The following is an 18,265-nucleotide window of genomic DNA, read 5'->3' as shown; positions in this document are numbered from 1 at the left end:
AGCAGATACTACTGGTTGAATCCAGTGTAGGGTTACTAGAAATTTTAATTTTCTTCTTTACTAGCTTTTTATAAGTATTACTTTATAATCATAAAAAGTTGACATACTTTCATTTTGAAATACACATTCACACACAAACACATGAAAAGAGTTACAACTGTTATTTATGTTAAAATTTCCAATTTAAAAGTGGACATAATGGAAGGAAGGTTCAAAAGGGAGGGGATATATGTATACCTATGGCTGAATCATGCTGAGGTTTAACAGAAAACAGAAAAATTCTGTAAAGCAATTATCCTTCAATAAAAAATAAATACATTTTTTAAAAAGTGGAAGCAGGGGAAAAAAATAATAAAAGTGGACATAGTGATCAAGGGAACAGAATAAAGAGACAAGAAATACACTCATGCATGTACAGTCCACTGATCTTTGACCAAAGAGTCGGATACGACTGAGCGACTGAACTGAACTGAGCTGATCTTTGACAACTGTGCCAGGAATACATAATGAGGAAGAGATAGTCTTATCAACCAATGGTGTTGGGAAAACTGGATATAACATCCAAAAGAATGAAACTGATATGTTTCTTGCACCACTTACAAAAATCAACTCAAAATGCATGAAAGATATAATTTTATGACATAAAATTATGAAATTTCTAGAAGAAAATATAGGGTTAAATCTTTGTAACATAGATCTTTTCAATGATTTCCTGGATTTGGCATTAAAAAGCACCAGTAACTAATTACAAGCAAAACTACATCAAACTGAAAAGTTTCTGCATAGTATTATTTACAGTTCTCAAGATATGGAAGCATCTAAGTGTCCATCAATAGATGAATGGATAAAGAAGATGCAATATATATACATATTGATGTAAGATATATATATATATATATATATATATATATATATATATATATATATCACATACTCAGTTCAGTTCAATTCAGTCACTCGGTCATGTCCAACTTTTGCGACCCTATGGACTGCAGCACAAGAGGCTTAGCTGTCCATCACCCAACTCCCAGAGCTTGATCAAATTCATGTCCATCTAGTCGGTAATGTTATCCAATCATCTCATCCTCTGTCATCCCCTTTTCCCCCTGCCTTCAATCTTTCCCAACATTTGGGTCTTTTCCAATGAGTCAGTTTTTCACATCAAGTGGCCAAAGTATTGGAGTTTCAGCTTCAGTATCAGTCCTTCCAGTGAATATTCAGAACTGATTTCCTTTAGGATGGACTGGTTGGATCTCCTTTCTGTCCCAGGTACTCTCAAGAGTCTTCTCCAACACTACAGTTCAAAAGCATCAATTCTTTGGTGCTCAGCTTTCTTTATGGTCCAACTCTCACATCCATTCATGACTACTGGGAAAACCATAGCTTTGACTAGACAGACTTTTGTCAGCAAAGTAATGTCTCTGCTTTTTAATATGCTATCTAGGTTTGTCATAGCTTTTCTTCCAAAGAGCAAGCATCTTTTAATTTTGTGGCTTCAGTCACCATCTGCAGTGATTTTAGAACCCAAGAAAATAAAGCCTCTCACTGTTTCCACTCTTTCTCCATCTCTTTGCCGTGAAGTGATGGGACTGGACGCCATGATCTTTGTTTTTTGCATGTTGAGTTTTAACTCAGCTTTTCACTCTCCTTTCACTTTCATCACAAGGCTCTTTAGTTCCTCGTTGCTTTATGCCATAAGTGTGGTGTTATCTGCATATCTGATGTTATTGATATTTCTCCCAGCAATCTTGATTCCAGCTTGTGCTTCATCCAGTCTGGCATTTCACATAATATACTCTACATGTAAATTAAATAAGCAGGGTGACAATATACAGCCTTGACGTACTCCTCAGTCATAAAATACTACTCCACCATCACATACTACTCAGCCATAAAAAAGGAATAAAATTTTACCACTGGCAACAACATGGATGAACTTGGAGGATATTATGCTAAGTGAAATAGGTCAAACACAGAAAGACAAACTATATGATATCACTTATATGTGTAATCTAAAAAATACAACAGACTAGTGAATTTGAAAAAAAAAAAAAGCTTTTGCACAAAAAAGGAAACACAATCAACAAAGTGAAAAGGTAACCGATGGAATAGAAGAAAATATTCGTAAACCATGTGTTTGATGAGAGGTTAATCTTCAAAATATATAAGGAACTGCTACAACTGAATAATGCTGTTTTTAAAAATAGGCAAAGGACTTGAATAGACAATTCTCCAAAGATGACATGTAAATAGCTAACAGGCATATGAGAAGAAGCATATCATTACCAATTATCAGGGAAATACCAATCAAAACCAAAATAATATATCACCTCATACTTTCTAGGATGGAATTTTTTTTTAAGATAACAAGTGTTGGCAAAAATGTAGAGAAATTAGAACCATTATGTTGGTTCATTGAATTGTATACAGTTCATGGGGACGTGAAATGGCACAAACAGTAAGTGGAGGTTCCTCAAAAAATTAAATATAGAGTTGCCATAGATCCATTGATCTCCTTTCTGTGTACACATCCAAAAGCATGGAAATCAGGAATGAGAGAGCTGTTCATAGTCTCACATTCATTGTAGAATCATTCACAACAGCTAAGATATGGAAACAGCCCAAATGTCCTGCAACAGATTGATGCACAAGGAAAATGTGGTCTAAACATACATACATACATACATACATATATATATACACACACACACACAATGCAATGTTACATAACCTATTTAAATTTAGAAGAGCAGGAAATTGTGCCATATGTGAGAACACTGATGAACGTGGACAATATTATGAAGTAAATATGAAGTGAAGCCAGCCAGTAACCAAAGGACAAATTCTGCCTGGTTCCATTTATACGAGCTCTCTTGAAAGTCAAATTCATAGAACAGAAAGGAAAGCTGTGTTTTCCAGGAGCTTGGGGGAGAGGGGAATGTGGAGTTGGTGTGCAGTGGGTGTGCTGTTCAGTCATTAATTCATGTCCAGCTGTTTGCGTGCACATGGACCGCAGCACGTTAGACTTCCGTGTCCTTTACCATCTCGGAGCTTGCTCAAACTCATGTCCGTTGAGTCGGTGATGCCATCCAACCATCTCATCCTCTGTCATCCCCTTCTCCTCCTGCCCTCAATCTTTCCCAGCATCAAAGTCTTTTCCAATGAGTCTGCTCTTCACATCAGGTAGCCAAGGTACTGGGCTTCAGCTTCAGCATCAAACATTCCAATGAATATTCAGCATTGATTTCCTTTAGGATGGACTGGTTTGATCTCCTTGCAGTCCAAGAGACTCTCAAGCATCTTCTCCAACACCACAGTTCAAACACGTCAATTCTTCGGTGCTCAGCCTTCTTTACACTTCAGTTGTGTACAATGAATGACTTCTAGAGATCCGCCGTACATCATGGAGCCTGGATTTAACACCCGCTTGCCGTGCACTGAAAGCTGAGTGGGTCGGTCTCCTGTCACGCATTCTGACAATTACTGTGCCCGTCTCTGCTCCTCTTCTCCTTCAGTCCATGGTTCTGAACCATAAAACCTGTTTATGAGAATCGTGACCTACTCTAAAATGTATATATATCTGTCAATTGAAGCCAAACATTTTAATCATAAAATACCTAATTTAAACTTCGGTTCTTAAGTTTATAAATTTCATATTCAGAGCACTTGTTTGGTCTTTTTTTTCATTCTTTCTTTTTTTTTTAATTTATTTTTATTAGTTGGAGGCTAATTACTTTACAATATTGTAGTGGTTTTTGCCATACATTGACATGAATCAGCAATGGATTTACATGTGTTCCCCATCCTGAACCCCCCTCCCACCTCCCTCCCCATCCCATCCCTCTGGGTCATCTCTCTGTGTTTCTAAAGTTCTCAATTTCAGTGATTTTACTGCTGAGGATTTAAGCCTCCCTGAGCCCAAGAAAGGGCGAATACAGTGTTTATCAATGTGAGCTCGGGAGTTGAAAGGGCCAGGTAAGACACTGAGTAAGTTGCTTACCATCCTCATGGGAAATTTGCATAATAATAGTTTTATATCATAGGTATGATCATTAAATAAAACCTACATGGAGTGTATTATTTTCCTCTTCTGACACGTATTAAGTTCCCTACCGCCTCCTGTGAAATTAACCTTGTGAGCCAGAGTCTGGTCTTCCCTTTCCCTCTGAGGTGTGTGCACTAAAAATGGAATGGAATGGAACCACATAGGGTTGGTACTGTCAGGAAAAGCAGTGGAGACCAAGTTGTCCTTTTTGGATTGCTTTCAGGCTTCAGACTCCAGAGTATTAGGGTGTCAGTGGTACCCTTTCATCTTCAAGTAAATAGGTGCCTCCCCCCATGGAAGATGGAATGGGTCTTCCATGAAAGGACCTCAGGAAATCTGATAATTCAAGTGAACTTCTCATCCTGAATTTGGACAGATGAGATGGAAGTCTTCAAGGATCACACACAATCCATACTAGCCCTCCAGTTGACAGCAGAGCCCAAGCCAGTGATGGAGAATGAGTTTAGCATGACGGCCTTGTGTATCCTATGCCTAAGGAATTCTAAGTTCTGAGGCCATGGGAGCCAACAATTGGTGAAAAATTAAAAGAACCTCAGCATCCAGGACACTCAATCATCCAAGTCAGTTATTGTACTTTTCCCAGGTTTGTCTCCCAGGTGGAGCCCCTCCCATATCCTAGAAACTCTAGTCTGATCATGGATGAGCTTTATGAGTCAACCTCTTCTTCACATGTGCAACCCAGCCTTCCCAGGAGGGTTTACATCTTGAGCCCTCTGTCTTCGAATGGTGATAATTGATATTGAACTGCACTTGACTTCTCCTCCATCTCAGTTAAGGAGGATTGGATTGCTCTTGCCACACTTCTCAAATTTGAAACACTCTCTAGGGTGACTTTCATAATCTTTTGCCACTTATTTGAAAGCAATCATTCCTCATTTTCAAAAGGAAAGAAAATGTACATAAAAGTTCTGCAAAATAGGCAAAAGTGAAGTCCTGTTAAAGCTTAATTGCTGATAAAGTTAATTAAGAAAATGACCAATGGTATTTCCCATGGCTTTCTAAATGTTTCAACAAAATTGACTTAGGTAGTCATATTCAAGGGCTTCCCAGGTAGCTCAGTGGCAAAGAATCTGCCTGCCAGCGCCGGAGATGTAGGAGACATGGGTTGGACCGGTGGTTCTGGAAGATCCCCTAGATGAGGAAATGGCAACCCACTCCAGTTTTCTTGCCTGGAAAATCCCATGGACAAAGGAACCTGGCGGGCCGCAGTCCACGGGGTCACAAAGAGTCGGACATAACTGAGAGACAAAATAACAACAACAAGCACACTCAAGAACACAAGGATAACGACAAGGATCCATGGGGACTGATGACATTTTCAAAGTCATCCATAGAATAATAAGAAAAGTCTAGGAGCCAATTCCTTGCACTTTCTAGGACCTGGGTCTCAGTTAGCCCCTCCAGCCGCTTCTTTAAACTTCCTCTCTTTGGATGTCTCCCTGCCTCCCTTCTGTTATTCAAAGAAGCCCCGTCCCTTCCCATTTCAGAACCTTGTCATGTGCTGTACATCACACGGTTCTATCTGGAGTTCTTTTTTCCAGCCTCTTCACGTCTCCTCTTATGGTCCTCACCCTTCATCCTGCTTCTGCAGAGGTCTTCCCTGTCTGCCGTATGCATACAGCCCCCAGCAGCTCCAATTACTCTCATCTCTTCTTTTGAATTCTCTTCATATCTTTGAGGACAAAGGGTCAATATGTTTTATTTTTATTTCTATAACTATGACTGTGTACCACTTCTCTCCTTGTCCTAGAATCAAAGTTTTATTAGGTTTCTTTATTCCCCTTTCACGTTTCAGCACCTACCACAGTACCTGAACCACAGCTAGTACTAACAAATATTTGTGGAATGAAGAAACAAATGAATAACTCAATGAACCCCACGGTCACAGTTTACATTTACAACCTATAATTTTTTTTAATTTTTAATTGGAGGATATTGTTGTTCAGTCGCTAAGTCATGTCTGACTTTGTGACCCCATGAACTGCAGCACAACAGGCTTCCCCATCCTTGTTTTATAATGCTTTGTTGGCTTCTGCCATTCAACAACATGAATCAGCCACAGGTACACATATGTCCCTTCCCTGCTAAACCTCCCTCCTCCCCCGAACCCCACCCCACCTCTCTAGGTCGTCACAGAACACCAGGCTGAGCTCCCTGTGATACAGCAGCTTCCTGCTGGCTATCTATTTTACACATGGTAGTGTACACCTCGGAGAAGGCAATGGCCCCCCACTCCAGTACTCTTGCCTGGGAAATCCCATGGATGGAGGAGCCTGGTGGGCTGCAGTCCATGGGGTCACGAAGAGTCGGACACGACTGAGCGACTTCACTTTCACTTTTCACTTCCATGCAATGGAGAAGGAAATGGCAACCTATTCCAGTGTTCTTGCCTGGAGAACCCCAAGGACGGAGGAGCCTGGTGGGCTGCCGTCTATGGGATCGCACAGAGTCAGACATGACTGAAGCGAGTCAGGAGCAGCAGCAGCAGTGTATATATGTCAATGGTAATAGAGACACAGACATAGAGAACAGACTTTGGACACGGTGCGGGGAAGAGAAGGTGGGACCAACTGAGGATATAATATTTTAAACAGAATAATTTAGACTGAACCCATCACTGGATGACTTCTTTCTTCATTCACATACTTCTCCTTGTTTCTGAACTACATGTAGTAGCTAGGGAGTTGTTGACTAAGACTTATTTGAGGAGAATAATCTGGTCAGTGTCATGGGGAGATCAAGAGAATTTAGAATATGAAGTCCACCTTCCTGGTCAGAAACCATGTTGGACTGTCACGAGGGTCGGGAGGGAGCTGTCAGCAGCATTTTTGTTTTGTTTTATATTTAGAAAAATTGGGGGGCTAGAGTATCTGAGCTTCTCAAGATCTTTGTCCAACAAAAGACAGGATTATAAAGACCACTTTCTGTTGCTGACATATTTTCCAGGCAGATCAGAGTGGAGTGTGCTTCATCTCCCATCCAGGGCGTTGTGTGACCTCTGGGTCAGCTCCAACAGGGATCTACCCAAGGGTCTTATTATCAGTTCTGACAAGCCTCAGGGGTAACATCCCACTTCCTGTCTTTGCACACAGATGCACACTGCATCTCTTCTGCTCTTCTGTGTGTGTGCCTGGTCATTCAGTCATGCCAAACTCTTGCCACCCCACAGACTGTAGCCCGCCAGGCTCCTCTGTCCATGGGATTCTCCAGGCAAGAATACTGGAGTGGGTTGCCATTGCCTGATCCATGGGATCTTCCAAACCCAGGAATCAAACCCAGGTCTCCTGCATTGCAGGCAGTCTCTTTACCGACTGAGCTATGAGGGAAAGATTGTCTGGTGCACTTCCTGCATTGATAGCCAACTGCTTGCCCAAAACGTCCTGGTTAGGTGTTGTTTATGTTCAAAACTATTATAACATATTTGGAGTGAAAATCATACTTACTGATAAAGTCAGCTCATTTAAACCTACAGTTTATGTGTGTATACACACATACTGTGTATGAATGCGTGCCTGCTGTCACCTTAGTCGTGTTCCACTCTTTGCGACCCCATGGACTGTAGCCCACCAGGCTCCTCTGTCCATGGGATTCTCCAGGCAAGAGTACTGGAGTGGGTTGCCATGCCCTCCTCCAGGGGATCTCTTTTACTCAGGGTCAAACCTGCATCTCCTGCAGCTCATGCATTGCAGGCAGATGCTTCACCCCTGAGCCATATAGCCCACTATACATGCATAAACACATGCAAATATGTGTAAACATTTATTAGGAAAAATATTTTTTGCATACCAATGACACATTTAGACTCATTAAATAGGTACTAGTCTCTCTATCTGGCTCATTTTAATTTACAAAATAAAGTTCAAAATTTCCTATAATTTCAACAGAGGCTTTCCAGTTAGTGATCAGAGCCCCATCCATGGAACCCTGTTGTCTGGGTTTGAATCCTAGACCTCTCTCTCTCTTAGAAGTATGATCTTGGGTCATCTTTGAGTCTTGGTGTCCTTTAAACTGAGGATAACGACAGTGCCTACCACATAGCTTTTTTTTTTTTTTAAGATTTAAATGGCTGACATTTGTATAGTTTGTAGCACATAGTCATCTTCACAGATGAATTTGACAAGTAAATAAGACCTATGTCTAAACTGGGGGCTGTTGCCCGTGTGCACGTGCTAATGTGCCCTGGGGTAACTGGCTCCACAGCATGCAACTCCAGAATCGTCCTCATGTATCTATTTCAGTCAACTATAAGCAACAGAAAACAGCTTTTAAGTTTTAAAATTAAGACAGATATATTATGAAGTAGACATTTTAAGATGAAACATGAGCTGTCCGGAGGCTTACTTTCTGTAGCTGACTCCTGAAGCTCTAACCGCAAGGCTCTCCCTCACCGTCCACTGTCTCTTCCAGGCCTTCTCTATAGTAATCTGAATTCTCATTCGACTTTCATTGTTCTGGCACCATCCCATACTTTCCCGTGTCTGGGATTTTTGTCCTCTCTGCCCACAACGACTGCCTTCTCCCAATATAGCCACACACAGAAGTCCAGCCTTCACATTTTATTTTCTGTTTTGAAGACTGTCTTGAGTCTACTGCCATAGGTGATCTCCCCTGCCACAAACGGCCAGAACTGTGTGAGTGAGATCTCATGATGGGTTCCACATCCTGTATAATAAGTGACATCGGTCTGCACATTGACCTGCCCCGCTTCTCCGTAAAACTGTGAACAACTCGAGCTTGAATACTATTCCCGCCCTTTTACACCTTCTCTCTCCCCCACAAACAGCTAGCACAGTGCCTTTCCCTTCACTCGATGCTCATGGAGGCCTCTCCAGCACATTCCTCCACCCAGCATAGCCTGCCGCAGGGCAGTTAGAATGCGTTCATCTACTGCCACTATGACATTCCCAGAATTCCCAGACATTCCCATCGACTACAGTTCCATGAAAGGAGCAAGACCAAGTGCTCTCACTCGTCATCTGACCACAAACTCTAACTTTCAGGTGAGGCCAATCTGTTTCCCCCCAGGGAGCCTGTTAGCTTTGCTCAGCATCTGCAAAGAGGAGTGATGCAATAAAGTAAGCAACACCTTTAATAAGAATCTTGCTTGCAACAAGCTCTAATCCATACCTCAGCATGAAAAGAAAAGCTCAATTGTCTTCCTGGGATATAAATTGACAGGTAATTTTATATTTAGCTGTGCCCTTGGAGATTCAACCTGCCTTATTTTTGTCTTGCCAACTTTCTTTGGAGATGGCTGCTGTCTGGATTTATAGAAAAGCAACCTAATAGCATTAACTAGTTTTCTTAAAACAATTTCCTGAGTGTACTATATACTGGGCTGTAAGGTAGAAAATGAAAACAAAAGTGATCAAGATAGAGCTTATTCATAGTCAGCAATGACATTCAGACAAATAACAGGAAATTAAATACAAGGTGATGTAGGTTATGATAGTAGAAAATACATTCTGACAGAAGAATACATAGGAACTAGACCAATAAGATTTGGCTATGGCTTGTAGGGTCTCAGAGAAACCAAGAATGAAGTCCAGGTTTTCGTCCTGATTACTCAGGGGCTAGTAGAAGAAAAGCAGATTCATCTGGGGTAAAGTTGAGGATAAAGATGGTGAAGATGATGTTGGGCAGGTTGAGAAGAAGTCATCAAGACATCTAAGCAGAAATGCACAGCAAATGGCTGAATAACAGTTCAGAAATTCAGGACAGAGATCCCAATACAGATAGAGATTTCTTAGACACAAAGCAATTCAAGGTAATTTGAAACAATAGAAATGCTTGAGATTAATAAGAGAAGATGAGCTTTAGAGAAATGAGAGCAAAGAATAAGCTCAAGAGGTGGAATAAAATGCAGTAGTGACATCATGGATGTTAGGGAAGAGATTCATGGAGAAGGGACAGATAATGCACATCTAACATTAATGAGAGAGCAAAAAAGATGGGGACAGTAGAGGGGTGTTGTGTGTGTGTGCTCAGTCGTGTCTGACTCTTTGTGATGCCATGGACTGTAGCCCACCAGGCTCCCCTGTCCATGAGATTTTACAGGCCAGAATACTGGAGTGGGTTGCCATTTCCTTCTCCAGGGGATCCTCCCAACCTGGGGATCGAACTCACATCTCTTGTGTCTCCTGCATTGGCAGGCAGATTATTTACCACTGAGCCACCTGGGAAGCCCAAAAGTTGTATTGGATTTTGGCAAAAGAAGGCTATGGTAACTCAGAAAAAGTAATGTCAGTGCTGTGGTAGGGATAAAGTCCAGCAAACACTCAATGGAAAGTGCAAGGAACGTGATCAAAACAGAAATGAAAGTGTAGACAGTTCTTCTCTGGAGCATGACTGCAGAGAAAGAGTCTATGTCACCCCAGAAGAAGACTTTTGAGCAAGGAAGGAATTTAAAATGCTATGTGGACCTTAGGTATACTAATACGCTTAGAAGAAACATCCAGTAGTGAGCAGAGTTCCTCACTCTTCAAAAGTCTGGTCCCCAGCTCAGCAACATCAGCTGAGAGCAGAATCTCAGGTCATACTGAACCTACTGCATCAGGACCTGCATTTTGACATAACCGTGTCCACAAGGACTGAAGTCCTCCAGGCATCGCTGTAACAAAGTTAACTTGTGCACATACTATGGGTGCATGAGCTATTCCAGTTGTGCTGTGCCTACTGGAGAATGACAGTAATTAAGCAGCTCTGACTCAGTCTCTGCAGAAGGAATTGAGAAATAAGGAGACTAGATCACCAAGCACCTGCTAAGAAGCAGTAGAGGTTCAGACTCGATCCATCTTCTCGATCCATCTACTCTTTCCCACCTGGCTTCCCCTGCACCCTGTTTCACGCTGGGCATCCTTGACGAAATATCCCTGATGCTCAAATTAGAGGCACAACATGAAAGTTACCAAAATAGTTCCTTTAAATGTCCCCTGAATTTCAAGCATTAAATCAGATAGAAAAAAAATTGACTTTCTCTAAAAACATTTCTGTATGTGCTAACAATGGGATCCCACACTAACATTTACAAGCATCACACACCAAATTAAAAGCTGTATTTGACTTATCTTCTGGAGATGAAATGACCCCTAGAGTCTGACCTTGGATGAATGTAGCCCAGCTGACAAATCAGTTTCATTATAGCAAGCGATGAGGGAGACACTTCTCTGCATCCTGAGCAGCTGAAATATGTATAGCTGTCTCTTGAACATACTTTAATTAAAGATTCTTATTTTTTCTGTGCCCAGAGGCTTTTGGTGAGGGTATGTTTCTTAAGTTTCATGATAGAAATGATGCTATTTCATGGTGTGAATTTATGCAACTGAACACAGGTGTCAAAATTTTCTATATATCTGTGTCACCAATGAAGGATGACTGGTAGTTGTCAAGCCTGAAAGTTAGGGAGGAGAGTGGACCAAAGGAGGTGAAAAGGAAGCAGCAGGCCTGTGGAATTTCATAAATGCTGTTATGACCTCTAATACCTAAACATTTCTTTCTTTTTCTACTCAGAGCCATGAGAAGACAGCATGGAAGAGGAGACTCTCATCCATCAAGAGTTGGCTGCCAGCTCTCTGTTGCACAGATTTATGTAGGTAAATTCCAAGATTTTACGATGTGAATTCCCCTGGGTAGAAGGTTAGTGCATGTGAATTCATCTTCGTTTCCCTCTGTCACCCCGTGCCATCTTCCCTTTTGTAAAAGGACATTCAGTAAATGTTCTCTTCCCAGAACACTGCCATCCATCCGTGTACAAAAGCCTCACTCCCTTTCCTATCACTGAAATGCTTCTTTGGAGCACAGTCCTCCCCAGCACCACCTCCTCATCCTTCACACACACACACACACACACACACACACACACACACACTTTCAAACACTCAAAAACATAGTCAAATGCTGGGCGGATATGCTTACTGTTTGTATTCACCTTCAGAATTGAATTTAAAGGACAGCCATAGCTGAATCTTTTTTTTTTTTTTCCATTCATTAGCCTTGGTGGTCAGGAGGAAAGAGACAGAAGGGTCAGAATGGGTCTTGATCTAAAATAATGTTTCTAACCTAGATCCTGAGTCACTCTTTGCCTTTGATCCCAAATCCTCTTGTCCCACTCCTATTCTTTATTATACACAAAAATCTGCCCAGTTAACAGATTCTTTCACTGAAGATTGTGAACACTCAGACATTAATGTTTTTCATTTCTTTTATTCCATGTGGCTCCTAAGACAAGAACTGAAAAGCTAGAAGGAAGGAATAAGTTGGTTGTTGTATTTCTCTGAGATCAATTAAAGCACTGCAGCATCTTTAAGAGCATCCAGAGGCCCAGGTAATGATCCTTCAAGAGACTGAGTTCAAGTTGGGAAGGATCCCTCTCTACTAATACCTGATTTGTGATCAGAGGGTTTCATTCACTGTTGACAGAGCATGGACCCTAAATCATGGGTTTCCCACCCCATCCCCAAAACTGTTAACTCTGGGAAATTTTTTAGTGTTCAGCTATTACATCTTTTACATGAAATTTGAAGATATAGCCCTGCCCTAGAATCTCTATTTTAAAAGTGTCACTTTTTCAAAGGTGCATTTGGCTTGTATTAGGGTGATTGGTGCTGAATGCTTAAACATATGCCCTCCAGATCTTGGGAGATGAACACAACACATGTTCATTTCTCTTACAGGTAAAACCAAAGACTTTGGGAGGGTTTCTCTCACGATTACAATCACCAGCCCAGGCTGCCTGTTCTTGCAACACCCCCATCTTCAACATATGCCCGCCATGTTCAGCATCCGAGGAGAGTAAACCATGGAGAGCCCTGTCGGTGACCTTGGGGCCAGGCCAGTCATGGTCTGCATCACTGCCCTCCTCAAGCCCTGGGCGGGACTCAGGACTGGGCCCCAACCACCGGAAGGGAAATAGAAACTGTCTCCTGTGTGGCCAAGAAGAAGGAAGGAAGCAGGTTTTCCCTTTCAGCACGCATGCTCTCTCTGTTAGGCTTCTCAGCCTCTTCTGTGTCTGCCCACCACAGTTTTCTATCAAGTGGTAAATATTGTTGTTCAGTCACTAAGGGCTGTTTGACTTTGTGGCCTCATGGACTGCAGCACACCAGGCTCCTCTGTCCTTCACCATCTCCCAGAGTTTGCTCCAACTCAGTAATGGCCAACTTAGACAGCATATTAAAAAGCAGAGACATTGCTGACAAAGGTCTGTCTAGTCAAGACTATGGTGTTTCCAGTAGTCACGTATGGGTGTGAGAGTTGGACTATAAAGAAAGCTGAGTGCCGAAAAATTGATGCTTTTGAACTGTGGTGTTGGAGAAGACTCTTGAGAGTCCCTTGGATTGCGGGGAGATCCAACCAGTCCATCCTAAAAGAAATCAGTCCTGAATATTCTTTGGAAGGACTGATGCTGAAGCTGAAACTCCAATATTTGGCCACCTGATGAGAAAAACTGACTCATTTGAAAAGACCCTGATGTGATGCTGGGAAAGATTGAAGGTGGGAGAAGAAGGGGATGACAGAGGATGAGATGGTTGGATGGCATCACTGACTCAATGGATTTGAGTTTGAGCAAACTCTGGGAGCTGATGATGGACAGGGAGGCCTAGCGTGCTGCAGTCCATGGGGTCACAAAGAGTCGGACGTGACAGAGCGATTGAACTGAACTGATGTCCTTCAAGTTTGACGCCCCTTAACTGGACCTTGCTCCTCAACCTGGCTTTACAGAAAATTGTCTGTAGATCTCATAAAAAGCAAACACTTGAATAACTCCCAACCCAAACCATGGTAATAAATTTGACATCCTAAAAATTTTAAACTTGAACATTAGAAATATAGAGAAAATCATTTGCTGATTATTTATCATTTTTCCCGTGATTAAATACTTTACAATGCAGAAAAACTACATGCTATAAATAACACAAAAGATAAACTGTGAATTTTTAAAAATTATTGTAAAATATTTTGTTTGTTTTAAATATTTTATTATTTTTGGCTGCCCTGGGTCTTTGTTGCTGCACGTGGGCTTTCTTCAGTTGCGGCAAGTGAGGGCTCCTCTCCAGTTGTGGGGCTCGAGCTTCTCATTGCGCTGGCTTCTCTTGCAGCAGAGAGCAGGCTCTAGGGCTCACAGGCTGCAGGACCCACTGCACATGGGCTCAATAGTTGCAGCTCCCGGGCTCTAGAGTCTGGGCTCAGTAGCTGTGGAACACAGGCTTAGTTGCCCCAAGGGATGTGGGGTCTTCCCAGACCAGGAATTGAACCCGTGTCCTCTGCATTGGCAGATGGATTCTTAACCATTGGACCACCGGGGATGTCCTGTGAATGTTTTTGAACATGCACTGAAGAAAGAGGAGTCTGAGGGAACCACCTCGCCAGCACCTTCGTCTCGGACTTCCGGCCTCCGGGATTGTGTGAAAATAAATTTCTGATGTTAAGCCGTCTGGTGGGTGTTACAGCCTCAGGGAAATGACACAAGGGCCTCGTGTGTGCCTCAGGCTCAGCGGCTTCCTTGCTGTGTGTAAGCACACGTGGAGTCTTGCATCTCCCAGATAGACAGGGAGATTTTTAAGGGCGAGACTCTATCCACGACCTTTCGTTTCTGTGGGTCCCTCACTGCCCACCTCCACTCAAGTGTCAGTCCCGCCCCCAGTCTGTGCTGACGTTCCCTCATTCATACACACTTTCATTTTGCCGTGTGTCCTCCCTGGGGTCAACTGTCTGTTGTTTGAGTGCCTACCACTCTTCTCTTGAGCCGAAGTCAGTGATCGGTGCCTGGTGGGTGCCCAGTGATGACTGATGACAGACTAACTAGAGAACAGGAGTCTGAGAAGCATCTGGGAACAATTTCCAAAGCAAACGGTGACCGAACAGGGTTCTCTCTTTCCTTCATATCCAGGCTAAGAAATGAATTTTGTACATCATCAATTCTGTTTAGATAACTGGGGAATCACACAGAGCTAGGAAGCACCTCCTCTGGACAGAACAAGCTGGAATAATTTCAATGACACAGTAGACCCTGACCATCAGGGTGAATCCCCATAAGCCCTGGAGCCACCCCTGCCTCCCAGCACTGACCCCGCCCATCGTGGTCCATGCCTGTCTGCTGCTCAGGCACAGAAGGGACCATGACGGTGCTCATGCCCACCTATCAGACGGATGACCTTCTGTTTGCAAGCAAGAGGAGGACAGGAACCCCAAGTGACTGGATGAGACGGAAAGAATGGTTTCCACCCTTTTGGCTCATGAATATGTTATGGAAAAGGCAAAATTACAGAAACTGAAAGCAAGAAGTCACAAGTCACACATGGTCAGTTGTGTCCAAATCTTTGCAACCCCATGGACTGTGGCCCACCAGGCTCCTCTGTTCATGGGATTCTCCAGGCAAGAATACCACCGGAGTAAGTAGGCATTCCCTTCTCCAGGGGATCTTCTCTTCCTGACCCAGGAATCAAATCCATGTCTCCTGCACTGCAGGCAGATTCCTTACCATTTGAGCCACCAGGAAAGCCTTCTATATGCATGTACATGCTTTTTCATTAATGGAGAAACACACTAACATAATGAAGAGCAGTCTTTGTTTTACACATACATGGGAATTAAAATATAAAGAGAAACACATTTCTCTTTAAACATTAATATTTTTATAGATTCACTTGATTCATAGAGATCTAGTTTATGAATCCAATTTCTTGCATGTTTCGCTATGTGTCATAGCTAATAGACAGTTAAAGTTATTTCTAAATATTTCAATACTGTAATCAACAAACCAGTTAATGGCTTTTAGGTGTATCAGTTATTTCATAATTTCTTTAAATGGAATGCATTATCAAAGTGAATTCACTTATAGGGACTTCCCTGGTGATCCAGTGTTTAGCACTTCACCTTCCCTGGTTGGGGAACTAAGATCCTACATGACTCACTGGCAAAAAAAAAAAAAAAAAACTAAACTAAACTAAACATAAAATGGAAGCACTATTGTAACAAATTCAGTAAAGACTCTTAAAAGGAAAATGGAGATCTCTAATGAAGCTGTGAAGCTGCTGTGTACTTATGAATATTGAGATATAAAAACTACTTGGAAGGTTAAAAAAATCTTTTAAAAAAGTGAACATACTTGTAGAATCTTGATATATACAACCAACCAAGGGGACCTTTCAAAACACAATTTTACTTTCTGTTCTCAAGTCGTATTTTGTTGCTCTCACAGATACACACAACTCACTTTCCCAACTATACTCAGAGTACCACTCAAAACACTTTCCTAAGGAAATATTCTCTGTTTCCAAAACAAGACCCCTAAGACACTCTAAGTCCCCACCTTTCTTTATTCTTCATTCTACAACTTGGAAAGAGGTATTTACTTGGCAATTGTTTGTTAGCTTGTATATATGTTGCCTTTACTGGGTGATAAACTGAGCCTTTTTGGTTCCTGCTGGGCTTTGACACTTGGACTTTCATTGGAATTAAATCTGTATTTACTGAATTAAGGTTAAAGTGTCCATGGGAGCAGTCTTACAGACACATGTTCTTTATGAAGCACGTGTAGGTAAAAGCCTACAGCACATGCTACTGAAATTACTTTCTAGTCTGTTACTGTCAGATAAAGGAGGAATCAAGACATTCTGTAGAGAATGAACGTTTTCCCTCACTCTCTGCACACACCTCCAGAAGGGTGGCTCTGGGGTTTTCCGTTGTTGATGTTGGCTTTTGTTTCCAACTTGGCAGTAGCTAACAGTCACCAATTACTGGAGTAGAGTGGAGGGGTCGAAAAATCCAATTCTTATTTAATTGATAAGAAAACACTTTGAAAAAGGACTACATCCAGAAGCAGACTGACTGAAATATCCACAAGGGAATTAAGTGTCCATAGTTTAAAAATAAACACCCATGATGAAAAGAAAACAGACACTGACAGACAAATACCAATACCAGAACATAACAACAAAGGTGCCCAGTGCTGAGACACAACGGGACCTTTCTCTATGGGACCAGTCCTCAATGTGTAGGAAATTTCCTATTGTCCACATCAACAGTTCAGTTCAGTTGCTCAGTCACGTCCAACTCTTTGCCACCCCATGGACTGTAGGAAGCCAGGCCTCCCTGTCCATCACCAACTCTCAGAACTTGCTCAAACTCATGGCCATCGAGTCGGTGATGCCATCCAACCATCTCATCCTCTGTCGTCCCCTTCTAATCCTGCCTTCAATCTTTCCCAACATCAGGGTCTTTTCCAATGAGTCTGTTCTGTGCATCAGGTGGCCAAAGTATTGGAGCTTCAATTTCAGCATCTGTCCTTCCAAATAATATTCATTTCCTTTAGGATTGACTGGTTTGATCTCCTTGCAGTCCAAGGGACTCTCAAGAGTCTTCTCCAATGCCACAGTTCAAAAGCATCCTTTCTTCAGCACTCAGCTTTCTTTATAGTCCAACTCTCACATTTATACACGACTACTGGAAAAACCATAGCTTTGACTAAATGGACATTTGTCAGCAAAGTAATGTTTCTGCTTTTTAATATGCAGTCTAGGTTGGTTGTAGCTTTTCTTCCAAAGAGCAAGTGTCTTTTAAATTCATGGCTGCAATCACCATCTACAGTGATTTTGGAGACCTCCCCTCCCTCCCCAAATAAAATAGTCTCTCTCTGTTTCTATTGTTTCCCCATCTATTTGCCGTGAAGTGATAGGACCAGATGCCATGATCTTAGTTTTTTGAATGTTGAGTTTTAAGCCACCTTTTTCACTCTCCTCTTTCACTTTTATCAAGAAGATCTTCAGTTCCTCTTCACTTTCTGCCATAATGGTGGTGTCTGCATATCTGAAGATACTGATACTTTTCCTGGTAATCTTGATTCCAGCTTCAATCTTGACTCCAGCTTGTGCTTCATCCAGCCCAGCATTTTGCAGGATGTACTCTGCATATAAGTTAAAGAAGCAGGGTGACAATATACGGCCTAACCTTCTCCTTTCCCAATTTGGAAACAGTCTGTTGTTCCAGGTCCAGGTCTCACTGTTGCTTCTTGACCTGCACACAGGTTTCTCAGGAGGCAGGTCAGGTAGTCTCGCATTCCCATCTCTTGAAGAATGTTCCACACTTTGTTGTGATCTACACAGTCAAAGTCTTTGTCATAATCCATAAGCAGAAGTAGATTTTTTTCTAGTATTCTCTTGCTTTTTCAATGATTCAACAGATGTTGGCAATTTGATCTCTGGT

Source organism: Cervus canadensis, chromosome 16 (genome assembly GCF_019320065.1).
Source record: "Cervus canadensis isolate Bull #8, Minnesota chromosome 16, ASM1932006v1, whole genome shotgun sequence".
Classification (NCBI taxonomy): Eukaryota; Metazoa; Chordata; class Mammalia; order Artiodactyla; family Cervidae; genus Cervus; species Cervus canadensis.
This window is presented reverse-complemented; position numbering follows the sequence as displayed.